Here is a 22,964-nt window from a genome sequence, read left to right on the forward strand (position 1 = left end):
TTTCATTTTTATCCACTAAGATATTGTTCCTAATTGGCATGTCTGCCAGTTTGGATGTATTATGTCCCCCAAAATGCCATGTTCTTTGAAGCAGTCTTGTGAGGGCCTTTGATTGAGTGTTTCCATGGAGATGTGCCTCAGTCAACTGTGGGGGAGACCTTTGATTGAATAATTTCCATGGAACTGTTACCCCACCCATTCAGGGTGGGTCTTAATTGAATCACTGGAGTTCTATAAAAGCGTTCACAGACAGAAGGAGCTGCTGCATCTGAGAGACACATTTTGAAGAGGGCTGTTGGAAGGTGAAACTGATGTTTTGGAGAACACCATTTTGAAATGTAACCTGGGAGCAAGCAGATGCCAGCCACGTGTTCGGACACAATTGGCCATCCTTCAGTGAAGGTACCCTATTGTTGATGCCTTACCTTGGACACTTAATGGCCTTAAGACTACCTTTGTTGCCAAATAAACCACCTTTATAAAAGTCAATCCATTTCTGGTATTTTGCATGACAGCAGCATTAGCAAACCGGAACAGCATGATAGCTTTATTTACTAATTCTTTCAACTTTCTTCCAAATTTTATGGGTCTTATATGTTTTTATGATATACTTTACATGAAGTTACCCTTCCTCAATTGACTTCAGTAGTTGTAGCCACAGAATAACAGGAGTTCAGATAGAAACTGAAAGAAAGCAGTCAGGAATCCACATTCAAAGATCCAGATTCTTGACATCACATTTAAACCAGAACCTGCCTTCATAATTTATTGTTATTAATGCTAGTTGCTTGACTGATTCAGCCTTACTGAGTTGTAAAACATGAATGTCATGCTGCCATCTAATATCACTTGAAGGCTGTATTTGCATGGCAGTCATAGTCGTCTACAATGAAGGTCAAACTATTTTTGTAACCTAATCACTTGCTTAGACTCTCATGCTTTGTTGTTCATGCTGTTCCCCTCAGCAGGGACTCTCCCCTATTCATAAGTAATAAACTTGGATGTCTAAGAAAACTGGCAGGCATCCTAGATGCATGACATTAGATCATGGCTCTGCATAAACTTGCTTAGGCACACAACCTGCCGTGCCTCTTGAAAAAGATTGTACCATTCAGACTTTGCAACCCCTGCATCTATTCCGAACCTTCTTTCAGAGCCTTACTGAAGCTCCATGTTTTTAGAGAAACTGCCAGAGATCCAGCTGACAGTGGTTTTTCTACTCTCTCAATGCTTCCAGCATTTGTAGGCTGTACCTGTCACTTAGTCATTAACAGGTATTTTTTGAATACCTTCTTTTCACAAAATATTTTGCATAGAATATTTAGAATTATCCACTGGTATTATGATCACATTAAACAATAATAACTTCACTGAATTTTCTTGTCCCATTGAAAATTTGAACCTGCTCCAATTTCTTTATTTTTTTATGATTTGATTTCTGTTTTAACTTTTTACTTTGAAATAATTTCAAACTTACTGAACAGATTGTAGCAATAATAGATAAACAGGACAGTTACAGAAATAATATAAACCCCATACAGAGACTCCAGTATACCCCTTCCCATATACCCAGGTCCACCAACTTTAACATTTTGCCACCTTTTCCATCTTCATTCCTTCCTTCCTTCGTTCCTTCCTTCCTTCCTTCCTTTTTTTCTTCTCTCTTTCTTTCCATCTATCGATCGATCCATCCATCCATCCATCCATCTAACCAATCTGTCTATTTTCTGAACATTTGAGAGCAAATCACACATATCATAATGCTTGAACACATAATTCTTCCATGTGCATTGCCTGTGTACAATGATATCATTTATGTAATCACCTTAAGTGCAGTTATCAATGTCAAGAAATTTAACATTGATTTAAAGCTTATATTCTATATTCCAATATTTTCTTATGCCCCAATTATGTCCTTTTGTACCTTTTCTCCTCCGTTATTAGATCCCATCCAGTATCATGCATTGCATTTAATTGATATGACTTTTTAGTTTATCTTTCTACTTTTTTAAATTTTGGAAACATGTCTACAACATAAGTCTTCCCTTCCCAACCCCTCGCAAACAGACCATTTCATGGGATTAATCACATTCACATTGTTGCAGTACCCTCACCACCATTGATGGTAGAACTTTCCCTCCCCCCAAACAGAAACCCTTTACTCATTTTTTATTAATTCCCCATTGCACCTGTCTCCAACCTGTGGTAATCTGTACTCTATCTACTCTCTGTCCCTATGAGTTTGTATATTCACTGATATTTTCTTTGTGGTTGCCTTGAGACTTAAATTTAACATCCTAAATCTATAACAATTTCATTTGCTTTGGTACCAACTTACCTTAAATCATTTACAGAAATTATGTTCCTATACCTCTCCATCTCCCCACCTTTATGTAATTCTTGTCACAAATCACATACTTAATACATTGTGAGTCCAAAACCAGTGGTTTATCATTACTTTTTATGCTCTTGCATTATAGATCCTGTAAAAAGTGAAGTTAACAAATCTAAAATACAATAGGACTGGCATTTATATTTATTCATGTTGTTACCTTTACCAAGATGTTTATTTCATGTGGCTTTGCTCTATTGTGTGGTGTTCTTTTCCTTTTAACCTGAAGAACTCCCTTTAGCATTTCTTATAGGGCCAGTCTAGTGGTGATAAACTCCCTTAGCTTTTGTTTATCTGGGAATGCCTTAATCCCTCCCTCATTTTTGACAGAGAGTTTTGTTGGATATAGAATTCTTGGATGGCAATTTTTGCTTTCAGCGGTTTAAAAAGTCTTCCCACTGCCTTCTAGCCTCCATGGTTTCTGATGAAAAATTGGCACTTAATGTTATTGAGGCTCCCTTGTACATGACATGTTGCTTCTCTCTTGTGGCTTTCAGAATTTTCTCTTTATCTTTGGCATTGGGCAATTTGATTATAACATGCATAGCATGGTTCAATTTGTTTTTTTCTTGGATATGTATATTCATGTTTTTCATTAAATTTGGGGAATTTTCAGCTATTATTTCTTTGACTATTCCTTCTGCCCCATTCTCTATTTCTTCTGCTTCTGGGACTCTCACAATGCATATATTAGTATGCTTGATGGTATCCCACAGATCTCTAAGTCTCTGTTCACTTTTCTTCATTCTTTCCTCTTTCTGCTCCTCAGACTGGATGATTTCAATTGCCTTATCTTTAAGTTCACTGATTCTTTCTTCTGCCAAATCCAATCTGCTCTAGGGACTTTTTAATTTGTTATAGTGATCTTTAGAACTGTTTGGTTCCTTTTCCATCTCTATATAGATAATCTTTCTGTGTTCACCTATAATTTTTCTGATTTCCTTTAATTCTTTGTCCATGTTTTCCTTTAGCTACTTGAGCATATTTAGGATTATTTTTTGAAGTCTTTGTCTGCAGTGTCCCAAGTCTGATCCTTCTCAGTGATGGCTTCTAATTCTTTAAACTTCTCCTTTGCCTGGGCCATCACTTCCTGTTTGTATGTTTTGTGACCTTTTGTTAAAACCTGGACATTTTGATATTTCATTGTGTTATCACTGAAATTTAGACTCTTAGGCATCTTTTCTTTAAGCCTGTATCCAGCTAGTGTTATGACAGCTTTCCTTGAGTGCCAGGAACTAATGAAATAAAGAAGGAAAAAAAGAAAACAACTTTCACATTCCTTGCAGATTGACCTGTGCAAGTGGTCTCCTTCAGAGCTTATCCACACAGTGAGTTTAGAGAATAGTTCCAGGCCAAAGCACAGGGGTCTCCCTGATCTTTTCTGTGTATGCATCTTTTCTTGAGCATGTATGTTTGGCCCTAGGAATTCTTCAATTTACAAGGATATGAATGACCCCTCTTCCCTAGGAAGTAGTTTCCTCATGGTCCCAGGCACTGCACTGTATGTCCTACAGCCAGCAATCCCTTGCGCCAGTCAGCACAACTTTACTGCTTTCCCACAGGAAAGCTCAGTGACCTACCTTCTACACACAGGGCAAGTTCTAGGGCAGCAAGTTTTCAGGCCACCACCAGACAGATTGGGCCAAACATACATGCTCCAGTATGTAGGCAAGGATTACTCTTCTCCCACCAGAACCAGCACCAGAGATCCATACTGGGCGCATGGTCCTACCCCCATGCCAAGCAAACGAGAGTGGGGAGGGGACTGCCAGCCAGGACACCATGAGATACTACTGTTTTTAGGTAGCCTTTTTTCTTGATTTAGCACTCACCCTGTTAACTACAGTCCTTTAACTAGAGATTTGAGAAAGATGTTTCTGCTAGTTCTTGCTAGTTGTTCAAGGCAGAGCCTTGAAGCTTCTCGCTTTGCCATCTTGTTTGGGGTTCCCCCCCATTTTCTTTTCCTCTTTTACATTTTTTTTTGTTAAAGCGTAACATATATACAGTCCACAAAGCTTAAGTTACACTGCAGTCAGTGTTTATATATGCCTACACCCAACATGTTCAGACCTAACTTCATCATTCTTCCCCCTATCCTAATACTATTCCTGTATTCTCTGGAAGTTTGAGAGTTAATTATGACCTTTAAATATCATCTGAATTTATCTCTTCTCTATTCCCAATCAGATGAAGAAATAAAGTATTTGCAGCACCCTAGAGGTCTCCACTGAGACCCTTTCCAGGTAATGCTCCCACCAAACAAAGCCACTGTTCTGACTTCTGTCTCCATAGATTAGTTTTGTCTGTTCCTGAACATCATCAAAATGGATTAATATCATATGTTTTTCTTTGTGTCTGGCTTCTTTTGCTCATCATTATATCTATGAGATTCATTCATATTATTGTGTGTAGCAATAGTTCAATTCTTTTTTATTGTTCCATAGTGTTCCATTGTATGCATACAACCATTTTATTTTGTTTAGCTATTTAGGTTGCTTGTTATTTTGGACTATTATGAGTAAAGTTCTATGATAATTTTTGTGCATGTCTTATATTTATATATTCATTTATCTTAGGAATTGTGGAGGTTTGGAGCTATATGTACCCCAGAAAAAAATATGTTCTTAAAATTAATCCATGCCTATCAGTGTATACCTATGGTACTGTAATTTAATGAGGCTACTTAAGTTAAAGTGTGACCACCTCATTCAGAATGGCTCTTAATACTATTACTAAAGTCCTTTATAAATGTAATGAATACAGAGAGAGGGAAAAAAGAAACCACAGAAGCAAAAAGCTGAAAGCAACAAAACCTGGAAAAGAAACCTCTACCATGTGGTAGAGGAGCCAAGGATCGCTAGCAGTGAGGCCCAGAACGCCACAGTCTTTGGAAAAAAAAACATTGCCTTGATAATGCCTTGATTTGGACACTTTTTTAGCCTTGAACTGTAAGCTAGTAAATTGTTTAAGCCAACCTATTTCATGGTATCTGCTTTGAGTATGCTAGGAAACTAAAACAGGTGCATACCTAGGAGTAGAATTACAGTGTCATAGGGTAAGCTTATAATCAGCTTTAGTAGACACTCTCAATATTTGCTAAACAGGTTGTACCAACATACACTACACTCCCATGTGCCATCAATAACTCTCTAATACCTTGACAAGGGTTGTGTATTTTCTTATTCCTGTCTTCTGTAGCACCTGGCTCAGGACCTGGCACAGAGACGTACAATAAATATTTAGTATAAACCTATTTTGTTTTCCAAGTTCCTCATGTAATTTTCTTAAAATTCATTCATTCAATAGCTTGTGTAACTCTTTATTCAAAGCTTCATGCTCTTGCACATCTAGGGTTAATATAAGTTATAGCTATCATGATATGCCCCAAGTTATGATTCCTACTTCCATCTTTCTGTGAGAGTTATGTAAAATAAACACTGAATTATAAATGTAACCTCAGTTTTCAAGTGTCAGTGTATCAGCTATTGAACCTTTCCAAGTCTTAGAAGCTATAGAACCATTCTTGTTTTAATGCTGAGAGTCAAGATCAAACCATGCGATTATCTTGCTTAAGCTTTTTGGCTCTTTGCTTTTAACTAAGAGCCAGCTGACTCCTCTCTTCTCTTCATTTCCTAAAGATAACTGTGCCAATAGTTTTTAGGTCTTTCACCTTGTTTAGCCAAGGGGTAGAAGAAAGGAAGCACAAAAGTATTAGGGAGATACAGGGGGGAGAGAGAACACTGAGTGGGAATACAAAGTAAGCAAGAGTGTGAATTGGAATACAACACAAAAATTCTGTTAAAGAAGAGTGTGGGTCTATAAATGTAATTGTGAGTGAGTAGATGAACGTTGACTAGGTTTGTGGATTTGTGACCTTTTCACTTCTTACAAAATGTGTGTTAAATAACAATATGTGTATTCAAGTTTTAGTTAATATCACATTTGGTCAAGCTGAGATATGAAGTTTTTGAAGGATAATGGAAGATATTAAGTGTTAATCCATTTAGCAGATATTTATACAGCACTCACTATGGGCCAGGCATTGTGCTCAGAGATGTTTATCATCATCATTATTAAAGCTATTGAAATCAAATTTGCCTGTCCCTTTAATTCCTCCTTGGTTTTGAGCACCTCCTGTGTGCTGCATTGTACTAGACACCATGGGAATGCATAGATATAAAACATAGGAAAGGTTTCTATCCTTTAGAAGCTGTAGTGAATTAAAATAAAATAGGGGCATTTCATACTGTCATGCTGCCTCAGCATCTCCAACCCTGTCATTAGTAACATGAAGGGCCTTTGCATTATCAAAGGCCTCAGCATCTTAGATCCTGTCATTATGTCCCTTAGTGACCATCCCTGACAAGATAAACAGCTTCTCCCTCTTCTACCCACATCCTACGTGGGTTCATGTCCCATGAAAGTCAAATACAAACTCCCCAATCCCCATTCTTGCTTGGCCAACTGCTATGGCTCCACTTAAATATCACTGTAAGGCTATGGTCCCCAGCTCACTATAACCCTTTGCTCCCCACCTGCTTGGTTGAGCTTACACTCCTGACTTGTTTCCCCATGTGAACCTGAAAGGCATGCTGCTCCTCTCTGTTCTAGGACCTGTGAGTACTAATAAACTTTTCTTTCATATATCTTTGATGTCACTCACCCTTGCTGTATCTGGCTATCTATATAAAGATCCTTTTACAACATAGAAGCTTAGTTTGGGAAACAAGAGGCTTGAAATGTAAGTTATCAGCAAAAGTCAACATACAGTTGTAAACCTAGAAGATGCAAGAGTGTTACTTGAATTGAAAGGAAGGAACAATAACTGTGAGCTGTGGTGATCTGGAGAAGGCTATCTGAAGATAGTAGAACATGAGAAAAGACATTTCATCCATATCCATGGTATCCACTACGATCACACCTTTTCATCTCTAAGTGTTGCACACACCCTAACATATATGTACCTAGAATATCTTCACCTGGATGATCCCGAGGTACTTTAAACTAAACATGCTGTGGTTGTTTGAAGCTGTATGTACCCCAGAAAAACAGGTTCTTAAATTTAATCCTCCCATTTCTGTGGCCATGAACCATTGTAAGTAGGACCTTTTGATGTGGCTATTTCAGTTAAGGTGTGGCCCACCTCTATCAGGATGGCTTTTAATCCTGTTACAAGAGTCCTTTATAAGCAGAGTGAAATTCAGACAGACAGGGAGCAGCCAAAAACTGAAATTCGAGAGAACCCAAAAGAAAATGGAGAGACCAGGAGACACTACTGTGTGCTTTGCCATGTGACAAGCTAAGGATCAAGAATCACTGGGAGCCAGCCTCAGAATGCCATAGTTTTCAGGAAAAAAGTATCACCTTGATGACACCTTAATTTGGACTTTTTCCCAACCTCAAACCATGAACAAATAAATTCCCATTGTTTAACCCAACCTATTTCACGGTATTTGCTTGAGCAGCCTAGGAAACTATAACAGATTTTGCTACCACAAGAGTGGGATGCTGCTATTGCAAATACCAAAAATATGGAAACAGCTTTTGAGTAATGGGTAGAGGCTGGAAGAATTGTGAGGTGCTTGATATAAAAGGCCTAAATTGCTTTGAAAAGACTTTTGGTAGAAATATGGACGCTAACAGTACTTCTGTTGAGGCCTTAGAAGGAAATTATGAATGTGTTATTGGAAACTGGAGGAAAGGTGAGTCTTGTTTTAAAGTGGCAGAGAACTTGACAAAATCGAGTTCTGATGTTGAATGGAAGGCAGAAATTTAAAGTGATGAACTTGCCATGGTTTTCAGGAAGAAGGCATTGCCTTGATAACACCTTAATTTGGACTTTTTCCCAACCTCAAACTGTGAGAGAATAAATTCCCATTGTTCAACCCTACCCATTTCATGGCATTTGCTTGAGCAGCCTAGGAAATTAAAACACATGCTCTTGTAGTCTGTCAGTTGGTTCTCTCTCTCAAGTGTCCCTGAATTTATCTCGTCTCCATTTCCCCCATATCACCAATTAGAATGCAGATGCAATGAGAGACTAAACTAAAGAGAGATATTAAGGAAGTATAGAATTCTAGATTTAGTGTCTGAGTGGGTGGAGGTGGGGTAAGGAAGAAGGAAGAGTCTAAAATGATGCTTGGAATTCTTACTTAGGACATTGACTGGATGATGATACTCTACATGACAGAAATACAGAGCAGGTCTGAGGGGAATGTCCAGAATGTGGATCTAGAGCTTACCGGAGAAGCTCCTGGGCTGGAGAAGTAGAGAGTAGGTTCATGATAGCATTCAGATTGCTTTCTGAAAGCAATGCAACTTGCTCCTTATCTATGTTCAATGGTAGAGTCTATGGCTTTGTATTTATAAAAATATGTTGCTATCTTTTACCTAATTTGATATTTTTCAAATTAGCTATTTTATTGGGATATTCAATATGCAAAATATACTTTCTTATTTCTTATACCTTTGGTTCTTTTAAGACTAGAACCAGATAATAAATAAATTTTGGAAATTTTTAATTTAATGTTTAAGTTAATTACTAAAAATGTTGGTGCTTTTTTGATGCTACTAACACTTCATTTTCTAAACTGGACTTTCTGTAGAGTTACTGATGAGTTCCTTGAGAACTATGCTAATGAAATATGCTAATGAAATTTAGCACATTTTTCAAGGAATTAAAACATTTTCTATTTCTTTCATATGTGAATTAGTGAATACATAAATATTTGGTTATGTAGATGAAAAGACAAGATCCACCCTGTTAAGGAGCTTACAGTTCAAGTAATTTCCTTTATGTAATTTAACTTTCATAATGATCCCGTAAAGGATAGGAATTATAAGATGCCATTATTTACACCTTAAAAAGTCTGAAAGATTGAGAATTGCCCTGCGTTACACAGCTGGGTAAATGCAGAGCCAGAAATGAAACCCCGTCTCCTCTCTCCTACCTTAGCACACATTTCATTTGACATTCTTCAAGCCAAAACTTAAACACTACTATTTTAGGATTACATAAATTGACTTTTTAAGCAAACTATATATTAAAACAAAAAGTAAAGATAAATATTTAGCTGTATGTTATTTATGTATTTCTCATTATTTCCCAATCCTTTTAGCTCTCATACTTCACTAATTGCTGTACTTAGAGGATATGCATTAAAACGTGAAATTTCTTTTTTAAATATTTCAACAAATTATGCTATTGTTGGCATGTTTTCATTTTTTCCTTCAAACACTCAAGCAGCCCTGCAGGAATAACTTTTCAAGATTTTATTTGGTTGTCAAGAAAATTTAAACAGACTGATAGTTTATTAAACAATACAGATAAGTTCCATTTTTTCCATAAATATTTTTTAACTATGACAAGGTGGGCAGAACTTTTATATATACATGTATACATGTATATATATATACATACACATATATATGCCAAGGCTAGGGAGAGTCTAAAATAAAGTAAAATCTTTCCTCTATAGGAGAAGACCTTGGAACATCCCTGGAATGCACTTAAGCATTTGGTATATTGACATGGCTCATAATCTGTTTACAAAGATTAAAGATTTGTATCAGGATTTGAATAATACAGGCCATATTCCACTTTACAAAGTAGGATCACACTGCCAACTTCACTCAGTAAAGTTGTACATGCTGCAGAAGAGATCAGAGTCAGAGAAAAGTAGTCCCATGTTAGGGCATCCTTACTCTTTGCACCTTTAGAAAGATAAGCATGAACATTAGTTCTGCTGCGGGGTTTGGGGCATGGAGAGAAATACTCTGCTAACTGAACCTGTTGTGATTAGTGGCAAGTGGGAGTCCAAAGGGTTTTGAAAGTTGGGAACAGAGAAGAATTTGTGGTTCCTCTGCCTCCTGTCTGCGAGGTTTTCTACCTTTACTCATTCCATGACCCTTTACTCAGCATCTACCATATGCCAGACCTAGGGTTAGGGACCAGAGGAAAGGGGACAGCACTCCTGCCCTCGCAGCTCTTCTGTCTCTTCTGTCTGTGGTTGGTTTTCCCTCTCTTCCTCTTTTTCTTTTTATATTCCTTTGATGACATAATAAAGACCTAAGGTGTCTGTTATGTGGGAGTGTATGTGTGTGTGATGCATGTGTGTTTATTTTTAATTACATATTTGATAAAATTTACATTACCTTTTTAATTTTCATTGATTCTTTAGCTGCTGTTGTAGCAAATTGATTAAACATTTAAAATGATGTAAATTCATATGCTGATATTTTTAATAGTCACTGTAAACAGATGTTCTTTTTTAAACTAAGGATTAGGAGGAATCCTTAATGGTATTTTCTCCTTTGAGAAAGTAAGTTCTTGAGAGAGAAAGTAAGTTGACTTTTGAAAGCCTTTGACTCTCATTAGAGAAATGTGCATTTTGCAAAACATAATACCTTTATTAATCCAACAACTATTTGAGTATATTAGTCCCAAAAGATGAAGGGTTAAGGATTAAAATAATGTCTTTTTCAATTAAAAAATATTTAGGTGGGCAAGATGGTGGCATAGGAAAGTGTGGAATTTAGTTAGTTGCCTAGAACAACTAGCAAATAGCCAGGAACAACTAGTAAATAATCTGGTACAAATGTGAGGGGGACTTCTGTGACCAGACAGCATTGTACATCAGTCTGGAATGTGTGGAATGGCTGAGACCACAGCATAGAACTGTCAGTAAAGCCTCCAAAACTGCGGAGCTGGCACCCCTCCCCCACCAGCACAAGAGGCAAGTCGGAACACTCCCCTGTGGAAAAAAGAAGCAGTCTGTGCTGGGAGCAAGGGAATGTAGCTCAACCAAGCACCAATTGCAGTTTTAATTAACAAGTTTGGACTACTGAATACAAGCTATGAGAACAGATAAACCCAGAGCAAGCAGGAAAGGAACCTGAAGGTTTCTCCTGGCAGAGAGAAGGCAGGGCTGATGGGGAAAAAAAAATACATCAGTAAATCAAAAAGAGGCTTTTGGAGTCAGCTGAGCTCAGAATACTGGAAAAGGGCTGTGTCCCAAGGAAAGGGGCATATAGAACCCAGTACCAACTCTGGTTCTTGCCTAGTGACTGGCTCTGAAAAGGGGACTTCTTTCTTTTTTGTTTTTTTTCCCTCTCAGTCTAAGTAGTGCATTTGAGAAAGCCTCAGGCATTTTTAGTTGTGGCATTAAGGGTGGCATTAAGGGTGGCATTAAGATAATCAAAGAGTCAAAAGAAAAACTCAAGTGTAGGAGATAATTCCCTAAAGGGCTTATCTCCCCTAAGAAAAGAGGGGATTGCCTAACTCATGTGGTTGCCCTCCCTCAGAGAACTTAGACCCCAGGGCCTTAGGGGAAAAAAACCCCACAGAAACAGCTTAAGCTTGGCTTCTGACCCCCTCAGCCCCTGAGAAGGACAGGATTCACTGTGAATTAAAGGCACCACACCTCTTTACACTAGTGGGGAGCTGTGGGCAGGCAAGCACCACCTGCTGGACAGGATAGTAAAAGCACAGAATCTAGAGGCCCCACAGAAAACTGACAATCTTCTAGGACTCACCCTCAGGGAAAACTGATACTGATTACAACCTCCTCCTGAGACCTGGGCCAGTCTGGTCTGGGAAAATCTAATTGGGGTAATCAAGGAAACTAGATGCCTAGACAACAAAAAATTACGAATCAACCTAGGAAAAACAAAGATATAGCCCAGTCAAAGGAACAAACTTACACTTCAAATGAGATACAGGAGTTGAAACAACTAATTAAAGATCTTCAAACAAGCATGTTAAATCAATTCAAAACTCAATTCAGTGAGTTGAGGGAAGATATGGCAAAAGAGATGAAAGCTATAAAGAAGACATTAAGCAAACATAAGGAAGAACTTGAAAGTTTGAAAAAAAATTGGCAAAACTTATGGAAATGAAAGGTACAATAGAAGAGATGAAAAACACGATGGAGACATACACAGCAGATTTGAAGCGGCAGAAGAAAGGATTCATGAACTAGAGAACAAGACATGTGAACTCCTGCACACAAGAGAACAGATAGGAAAAAGAATGGAAAAATATGAGAAGGGTCTCAGGAAATTGGATAACATGAAGCATGTGAATATATGTGTCAAGGGTGTCCCAGAAGAAGAAGAGAAGAGAAAAAGGGCAGAAAGAATAATGGAGGAAATAATCACTGAAAATGTCCCATATCTTATGAAAGACATAAAATTACAGATCCAAGAAGTGCAGCATACCCCAAACAGAATAGATCCAAATAGACCAATTCCAAAACACTTAATAATCAGATTATCAAATGTCAAAGACAAAGAATTCTGAAAGCAGCAAGGGAAAAGCGATCCATGGCATACAAAGGAAGTTCAATAAGACTGTGTGCAGATTTCTCAGTAGAAACCGTGGAGGGGGAAGTGTTATGATATGTTTAAGATACTGAAAGAGAAAAACTGTCAACCAAGAATTCTGTATCTGGCAAAAATGTCCTTCAAAAATAAGGGAGAGTTTAAAATATTCTCTGACAAACAGACACTCAGAGAGTTTGTGAACAAGATACCTGCTCTACAAGAAATACTAAAGGGAGCACTACAGGCAGATAGGAAAAGACAGGAGAGAGAGGTTTGGAGAATAGTGTAGAAATGAAAACTATCAGTAAGGGTAAAAAGAGACACACAGGGAAAAGAATAAAAATGAAATAAGATATGGTATATAAAATCCAAAAGGCAAAATGTTAGCAGATATTACTAAAATGAAATTAGCCGGAAACAGAAAGACGGATATTTTATGGTCTCACTAATATGAAACAATGTTGATAAGCGAAATTTTAGAGTTGAGAACACAGGTTATCAGGAGATACAAAGAGGTTAGAGATCAGTCATTTGATGCTGAAGGAGTACAGAAGCTTCCAATGATGCTGATTAAATCTACAAATATAAGAATGTTTTTAAAAGATGGAGAATAAATGAATGTCAACATTGCAAGGTGTTGAAAATTAAATGGTATGGGGAAAAATACAATTAATACAAACTAGAGTCTATAAGTAATGGTAACATTGTAAGATGCTTCCATTAATTGTAACAAAGGCAATGTACCAGAGCTAAATGTCTATAAGAGGGGGATATAAGGGAGTAATATGGAATTCTTGGTGGTGGTGTTGTCTGACCTTTCAATTGCATTTAATTTTATTTTTATTTTTCTTCTTTTATTCTTTTTTCCCTCCTTTTCCTCTTTCTTTGCAGAAAAATGGAAATTTCCTCATAGAGATTGTGGTGGTAAAAGCATATTTATTTGATTACACAGGGAATCATTGTTGACTTAGGATGGATTGTATGGTATGTGAATAAAACTGTTTACAAAATAAATAGAGGATACAAGTGCTGGAGAAAATGTGGACAGAGGGATGTTTGTAGGGAAGTAGAATGGTGCAGCCCAGCTGAAGGGCAGTGTGGTGGTTCCACAGGAAGCTAACTCTCGGGTTGCCATATGGTTCTGCAACCCCATTATTGGGTATATACTTGGAAGAAGTGAGAGCAGGGACATGAGTGGACATTGCACACTGGTGTTTATGGCAGCAGTATTCACAGTTCGCAATGGATGGAGGTGGCATAAGGGTACATCTACGGATAAACGGAATGGTAACTGTGGTGTATACAGACAATGGAATGCTGAGCAGCAGCAAGAAGAAATGAAGTTGTGAGGTATGCAACTAGGTGAATGGTCCTTGAAGACAGTATGTTGAGTGAAATAAGCCAGAATAGAAAAGACAAACATTATAACACCTCACTACTATGAACTAACTATAATGTACAAACATTGAGAATTGAATCTGAAAGCACAGGTTATCAGGGGAAGGCTTATGATAAAGGTTCCTGTATTGTGGGCTCTTATAGCAGTCACATCTATTCATGATTTGTAATGGTTTTCTCTAAATTCTAAGATGCTGAGCTGTTTGTGTATAACCTGGTTGGTCTCTGGAACTTTGGGTACCTGTGTGATACCTGAGACTCAGAGCCAGAGTTCAGCATCTATGAATGTCAGCATTACCCCATACAGTAAATGTTAAAGAAGCTGAAAAAGATATCAGACTTCAACTAGTGATGTGAATGAAATGGACTTGATTAGAACTAAGGTAAAACAGACTAAAGGGAAAAGGATGACATTGACTATGTTTTAAAACCTCAACTTCTGTGTAAGACCAAAGGAAAAAAATGTTTCTTTGGTGAAAAATCTATATTTTCTGTGGCATGCTATATAATTTAACTTGTATGATTAGTTTATTCAAATACCATAATTACATGGAACCTTGGGTAGGGGGTAAGATCTGGTTGGTTTGTACAGGTTAGCATGAAACCCTGATACATCCCAGAGTAACTTGGGCAGAGAATAAAAAGTATTTGCAAAGGCCTCTTGAGCACTTGGGGGAAAATGTAGAAATATTAAACTTCCCTACCTGGGGAATTCCTGATATTCTCACAGGCATTGGTAACTACCATTTTAGTAGTCCAGGCCCTCAATCTTGGGGCTTGCACTTAGGAGGCTTGTTACTGCAAGGGAGTGAACGGTGTGTAAGAGTCACCCCCAGAGAACCTTTTTTGTTTCTCAGATGTGTCCTGGCTCTGTCTAAGCCCATTCAGCAGGTAAACTTACTGCCCTCCCCCTATGTGGGATATGACTCCCAGGGGTGTAAATCTCCCTGGCAATGTGGGACATGACTCTGGGGATGAGCCTGGCCCTGACGTCATGGAATTGAAAAAGCCTTCCTCACTAAAAGGGGGAAGAGAAATTAAACCAAATGGAGTTTCAGAGGCTAAGAGATTTCAAATGGAGTTAAGAGGTCATTCTGCAGGTTACTCTTATGTATTATATAGATACACCTTTTTAATTTTTAGTCTATTAGAATAGCTAGAAGGAAATACCTGAAACTGTTGAACTGCAATCCAGTAACCTTGATTCTTGAAGATGATCATATAACTATATAGCTTGTACGGTGTGAATGTGTGATTGTGAGAACCTTGTGGCTCACACTCCCTTAATCCAGTGTATGGACAGATAAGTAGAAAAAAGGGGGACAAATAATAAATGAATAATGGGGGGGGAGGTATGAGATGTTTTGGGTGTTCTTTTTTACTTTTATTTTTATTTTCATTTTTATTTTTGGAGTAATGAAAATCTTCAAAAAATTGATTGTGATGAATGCGCAACTATATGATGATACTGTGAACAATTGATTGTATACTTTGGATGACTGTATGGTGTGTGAATATATATCAATAAAATTGCATTTAAAAATATTTAGGTGGATGGGGAGAGAGTACTGTTGTCTGGTAATTTCTTTGGGAAATGAAACAGAAGGGAGTAGGATTGGGGATTTTGTTGTTTAGTAATTGAACTTACAGGTTGTATCAGTTAAATGAGATAGCAGGAGTAAACACCAGGAAAGCTAGCTAAAGCAAGGGAATCACTCATGTTTACATTAGGCAAGCAAGATCAGGGTCTGAATGATCAAGCCGGACTAGGAAATTAAGGAACAGAGTGTCAAGGAGCCAGGTAATAAAGTGTTTTCAGCAAAGAGGCTAGTCTTGTTTTTTAAAATCTATATTTTTAATGCTTAAAATATGTATATAGCACAAAATTCAAAAAGGTATAGAATAGTATACAGCAGAATGGTATACAGAAAAGTAGTCTGCCTCTCACCCATTGCCCAACCCTTAGTCCCACTCCCAAGAGGCAACCATTATTAACAGTCTCATACATCCTTGCAGAAAACTTCTAAGCTCAAACAATCACATGGTAGCATAATAAACATAGTTGCTTTTATCACATAAATATAAAACTTTTATTTTCTTTTTCATTTTTGCATAGTAGTTCAAAGTATGTATGTAGCAGACTGTGTTTAACAAATTCACTATTATGACATTTAGATTGTTTCCAGTTTTCTGTTATTACAGACAGTGCTACAGTAAATACCCTTATACATCTATATACTTTGTTTAACCAATTCCCTGTTATAAGACATTTAGATTTTTTCTGGTTTTCTGTTACTGCGGACAGTGCTAGAGTGAATAACCTTGTACATCTATCATTTCACACAGGAATGATTGTATTAAAGGGGCGAAGTTCTAGAAGTGGAATTGCTGGGTCAGTGGGTTTGTGCATTTTAAGATTTTGTTTTTATTGCTAAAGTGCTTGTGATGGTTTATCCCAGAAAAACACGTTCTTAAATTTAACCCATTCCTGTGAATGTAAACCCATTGTAAGTAGGACCGTTTGATAAGGTTACTTCAGTTAAGGTGTGGCCGACTTCATTCAGGATGCGTCTTAATCCTATTACTGGAGTCCTTTATAAGAGAATGAAACTCTCTTATAAGTGAATCCCTTTATAAGTAAGAGGAAAGCCACAGGAAGCCAGAAGCTATGTCAAGGGAACCCGGAGTAGCAGGGAGAGACCAGGAGACACCACCAGGGGCCTTTCCATGTGACAGAGGAGCCAAGGATTGCCTGAAGCCTGCCCCAGAATGCTGATCTTCAGAAAGAATTATCTTGATGATGCCTTTATGATGCTCATGGTTTGATGCCAGCCTCAAACCATGAGCCAATAAATTCCCTTTGTTTAACCTGAGCTATTTCATGGTATTTGCTTGAGCAGCCTAGGAAACCAAAACAGTGCTCTCCATAGAGGTTGTAACAATTTATATTCCTACCAATAATAAATGAGAATATCTCTTTACTTATACCAACACTGTATGCTAACTTTTTGACCTTTGTCAATAGGGGGAAAATGTCATCTCATTATAGTCTTCATTTAAATGTATCATACAATGATTGGAGTAGGGCTTCTTTTCATATATTCAAGACCCACTTGTACTTCCCTTTTTGTGCATCCTGCTCACATCCTTTTTTTCTGTTTCATTGTTTTTTTCTTATAGATTCATAGGAAATCTTCATATATTTAGAAAGTAAGCCTTTGTGTGTAATATGCATTGCAAAAATCTCTCAACATTTTTTTTTTTTTAGTTTGTTTATGGTGGTTTTTCCCATGTAGAAATTCTGTGCAAGACCTTTCTTACTCTGAGATCGTTAAAACAGTTTTTCTCATGTTTTCTTCTAATACATCCATAGTTTGAATGCTCATGTTTTAATCTTTGTTCATCTGGCATATATGTTGGTGTAAGGGGCAACAGAAAAGAGATACCAGCAGTAAGCTTAGAACCTAATGCGAATTATATTACTTCTGAGGAATAAGTTCCTTACGTATATCTCCAGCCATACATCCCAGGTGGAGGCAAAGAGATACACTTGGGTGATATCAAAAGTATCAAATAAGAGGCACAAGAATTACTTGACATAAACCCAGATTAAGAAGATAAGAATTTGCTGCTTGTGAAGCCTACAACTAAGAATGGACAGGCTCAAAATATCTTAAATCTTAATGGTTTGGAAAAACGGTCTCTGATGGGGGGGGGGCTGTGTTCAGTAAAAATGGGTCTTAGTTCTGGCTCTAGCCTTGTACCACCTTCAGCAAGTCATTATATGCTCTGAGCCTCAGTTTACTCTAATTATACGTTCCTTGGCTCATGATCCTTCAGGGGTTCCTCACTGCTTACCACAGTGGCATTCACTCTGGTTTTTTCCCAGAGAAAATATTACGTTGAAGCACAATATAAAAAAACAAATTCAAGCAAGTAGATTTGGTGGGCACAGACGTGAAGACCCCTGTGCTTTCCTTCACACCCACCCTTACCACCAGACCCACCACCCCAAACCTTCTGAAGGAAACCCCAAACTCTCTACACATCTCAGCACAGCCGGAAGGAAACACAGATCTGCCTCCAGAAAGCCGTGGGAAACAATATGACTATATTGAAGTTTCCTTCAAGAAATGGAGGAGGGAGCTCCACAGCATATATACACAGGAAAACTTCCTAAAATTCCTTTTCACTGCAGGGTCCTCCCCATACCCCTCTTGTCCCTCTTTAAAAATGCCTCCAGAAACATTTCCCACCTCAGGCAGTGTTTTTCTCCTCTATATCTCTAACCATCTTTTCCTTGATGTCTTTGGCCACTTCATTATTTTCTTAAGCAGTCTTCTGGGCTCCTTCCAGTTTTCCTTCCCACCCAGTCCCTCTTGTCAACATAGAGGCCCAGCCACAGAACTGAGCAATCAATACGTGGCAGAAGGAGAGTGTGGATACTTAGATATTTTTTTTTTCCTTGAATTATCATAAGGATTAAGTTGCCACCTCCTTAACTTTGCATTCAAATCCCTTTACAGTCTGATCCACTTTTCTTCCCTTTTTTGCTGTCCTCTTCCATATACCCCATGCTGCAGCCAAATTAGATGAATGCTGTTTTTCTAACCAGCTTCTGATTCCACCACCCCCACCCACTCATGCATTTGCTCAGCTTCTGACGGCTGTCCTCCCCATTTCTGGGCTTCAGAATTCTGCCTGTCTTTTCGTCCAGTATGGCTCAGATTCCACCTTCTTGAAGTGCTCTATTTCCTGACAAAATGTAGTCATTTTTGCCTCTGTAACCTCCCCAGGTAGTGCTTGTACCTACCTTGTATCAATATTTTCTTCCCTGTTTGCTAAATTAATCTGTTTTAAGAACTCCAGGAGCACAAAGTTGTATGGTATTCATCTTAATATTCCTTGCAAACTCTTATTTTAGCTCCCTATCTTGCATGTAGCAAAGCCAAGATTTCCAAGGGAGTGAATGTGCAGGTGATTAGTAAAGTCTTCCACTGAAATAATCATGCTACTGAAGCACTATTTTTAAAGGCAAACTTAAAAAGGAGAAATTTCTTCTGAATTTCTGAGTGCAAGTCACCCTAAGGTCTCAGCAATTTACATGTGTACGTTAGAAACATCACAGCAACTCAGAACCATTGTGCATTTATTCCAGTTTTATTTTGCTGCATGAGTCTCCAAAGGGCTATGCATGGGAGAAGAAATGATTTTCAAATTTGTTTTAGAAAAAAAACTTTTCTTTAAATGGTATTGAAGATGTGGCCCCAAGATATAAAATAAAAGCAGAACTGTTCTGGGTGAACAGTGTTTCATGCATCAGGCTTTCTCCTGGCTTCTTCCCCAACCTCTTCTCTTTTGGCATTCCTAAAAATATATCTGCAGAACTTTAGGGTCCCTGGGGACACAGTTTGAAAGCCTCTACTGTAGCAGTTTATCTTGTTAAATACCAGTCCTGCATTCATCAAGAAAGTATCATTCTATTCTGTTTACCTTCCATAGTTAACCCATGACATAAGGGCCTCTCTAGATTCTTAATAGTTGGCTTGATCAGGTAAAAACAACAATTTTACTAAATATAGTATAGAAATAAAAAAGTAATCACCGACACCAATCATTTATAAAAGATATTCACATTTTAAAAGAATAATTTTATTTAACAAATGAGAATAAGAGCTTCATCATTTACAAGAGAAATCATTCAGTTTGCAAATAACTTTCAAAGTGCTTTGTATTTAAGCAGAATGTGTTCACTGGTAAATTCTGCCATGTAACCAAGGGAATAAAATAGTGTTTAGAGAGCATAGAAACTGTTTTCCTTTTCTGTCAGAGTTGTTATAAATTCTGACAGCTGCAGGAAGAAAATAATTTTAAGCACTAGGTTAAGTAGGGACTTTAATATGCTTGAAAATAATTAATGTTTGAAATATCTCCTGTCAACAAAATATTATGTAATTGTTTCGACAAGACACAAAAAGAGATGTTTCACCTTAAACTGAGATTTAATTGTAATCATTTTCTACTTTATAGATTCACGCAGAAAGTCAGAGCAGGGGTGATACTGAGGTTTACTCTGTGTGTATTTTACCCATGGAAAATTAGCCCATGTCATGAAAAATACACCAAGAATGCCAGGGAAGCTGAAAATAGCTGCAGGTCCACAAATAATTAACAGTTTGTAGATTTCCACAGGTTTGTATTTGTTTTATTATGCACGGAAGGCTTTTAGTGAGTGTAATGCAGTGCTTCCTTATTGCAGCTTTCGTCACAGCAGATTACATTGGAAATGCTCCTAGAAAGTGTCCCACACATGTTTGGCACTCAACAGGTGTCAGCTGCTTATTATTATTAGCATGTAGAAACAAACTATTCCAATATTTAGTGAGTTGCTAAACACAAATTAAAACAGTTTACTTAGATTAACTGGAAAAAAATTATGATGTTACCATTACCAAATGGGGAATAAAAATAAGCAAATAATATTGTGGGCCCTTCTTTGATAAAATTTCACAACCTACATCCATATTGTTTACCTCTTGTAGAAGATGAGCAAGCCGATTTCCAGAGACAGAAACTAAACAAGTTTTTCAGATCCTACGTGATCCAAAATAAACTGAACATTTGTACAAGGCCTACAGTAATAGAGAAGCAATTCATTTTAAACATTAACATTCTCGTTAGTTACTCAGAGAAAATCTTGAGTACTAGACATTAAACTCAGACTTTGAAAGCTTAGAAAGTTATTTTGAAAAAGGCTTAATTTAAAATACTTTGATAAGTATAAAGCACTGTCCCATGCACATTGTAGGTAAATGGTAAACATTTATTAGATTAAAATAATAAGTATAAATGCAAAGACAAAAAGGATGATATGTTTATTTTAAATTTGGTGAGGTTTTTTTCTTTCAGAAGTAGAGTATATATTCTCAGAGATTCATTGTAGATTTCCTTCTAAAGTGGCTAAAAAAAATAATACATTTCTTTTTGAAAGACTGTGCTACGTCCAGTAAAATGCTGGCCACAAATTAGCTAGATCATTGATTTGCCCCTCTGACTATCATAAGCAAAGGTGCAGAGGCAGAATTGAATGTAGGCATAAGAGCAGTAGGTGGCTGACCTTACAGAGAAGTTGTCAAGGAATAGAAAGAGCAAAGCCTGGACAGGTAAAGAAGGAGCCATGCTATGGAGTTGTGGAGGAGAAAGAGGGGCAGGGAAGAAAGAATAGTTCAAGGGATAACAGAAGCACTAATTATATAGAATTTGTTGCAGGCAGCAATTTATTTTATATAATAATATATATTGTTATATGTAATTTAAATAAGCTGGCTGTTAGCTCGTTCATTTTAGTTGTACTGTTTTTACTACCTATGTAACACCTGTATATCTGATTTCAATAGGCAGTTTCCCTTATGTATTATAAAATATGTGTTAGAAATAACATATCACCAAGTGTGTACACATACTACATATGTCATAAGTGTGTTTACACATGGGAAACATACCTATATGCATAGGGCTACATTAACTTCCCACCTGAACTGGACATAACACTGAGTGAAAATGGACAGCCAGATTCATTATAGCCATTCTGGGGTTAGCATTTGGAAACCTATTAGAAATTCAAATTTTAGGTTACCTCTAATTTGGATAATTTTTGGAAAATTTTAGTGAAAGAAACAAGTTTTAAGATCATTGATGTCTCTAAACTAAAGAGAAAGAGTAAAACCAGTTTCTGCTTTTAAGTGAAGTTTTATAGCAAACTAATACCTTAATGATTTGAAATGATATGGCACCCTCACCTTCTCCCCTTGTCCATCCTCTTTGATATCATCTCCTACACTTCCTCCACCCCAGCCTCTGCTTCTTCCATACTGGCCTTCTTGCTGATCCTCAGACATGTCAAGCACTCTCCAAACTCTGGACCTTAGCACCTGATGTTTCCTTTGCCTGGAATACTCTTCCCCCAGATAGCAGCATGACTTACTCTCTCACTTCTTTAGGTCTCCATTCAAATGAAAGTACTAGAAACCTGGAAAGGCTATAATTCAGTTGAGGTTGTAATTTGGCAACGGACAGAATAAAATTAGATTTCAGCCAATTTGGCTTGTTACCTTTGGGGAAGGGGAGGAGATTGGAATTGGAAGTAGATTGCTAAGCGTTCTGTAGTCTAATTCTGTAAATTTTTTTTATTTGAAGGCGTTGTGAATTTTGTATGATTGAAATTAATTTTAAAATTACAATCTAGTATAAGAAATATGAAAAATGATTCTTTCTCTTAAGGAACTAAATTTAGTGGAACAGTCACTGTCCAGCTTGGCATAGCCGTATCCTTTTATGTGGTATGTACCCAAGGCATGTTCCAGAACCCCATTTAAAAAGTTTCCCCTTTTGTGTACTCAATCCCACAGTATATCTGATCCTGCCTTGCCACATTCTCCCGACTTCAATCACTTCTCACCTATAATCACAATCTCCCAAATCCTCAGATCTGACAACACTCACTTCTTTCCAAATTAAAACTTTGGCTTCTTTAGACTACCACTCATGAACCACTTTGAGTAACAACACTCTTATCTAAAATTTCCTTTGCATCCTATCCAGAGATTGATTTCAGGATAGAACCCAGACAATTACTGAATAATGTGATGTATGGTAAGGACTTTATAGGATGGCATAGGATCAAAGAGGATAAGTGCCAAACTCCTTCTGATGTCATCAGGGAAGACTGCCCAAAACCAATAGCTATTTAGGATGATGATGATGATGACGACGACGACGACGACGACATGTATGTTCTAAGTGCTTTCCATATATTATCTCATTTAATAATCCTCTTAATAATGCTGTAAAT

At 37.4% G+C, this 22,964-nt stretch overlaps 1 protein-coding gene across 3 annotated transcripts in view; it reads left to right on the top strand.

Annotated features, from left to right (window-relative positions):
- Positions 1-22,964, top strand: part of CCDC146 (coiled-coil domain containing 146) — a 170,109-nt gene that overhangs the window by 33,083 nt on the left and 114,062 nt on the right. The window lies entirely within an intron of this gene.

Source organism: Choloepus didactylus, chromosome 5 (assembly GCF_015220235.1).
Source record: "Choloepus didactylus isolate mChoDid1 chromosome 5, mChoDid1.pri, whole genome shotgun sequence".
In the NCBI taxonomy this organism is placed as follows: domain Eukaryota; kingdom Metazoa; phylum Chordata; class Mammalia; order Pilosa; family Megalonychidae; genus Choloepus; species Choloepus didactylus.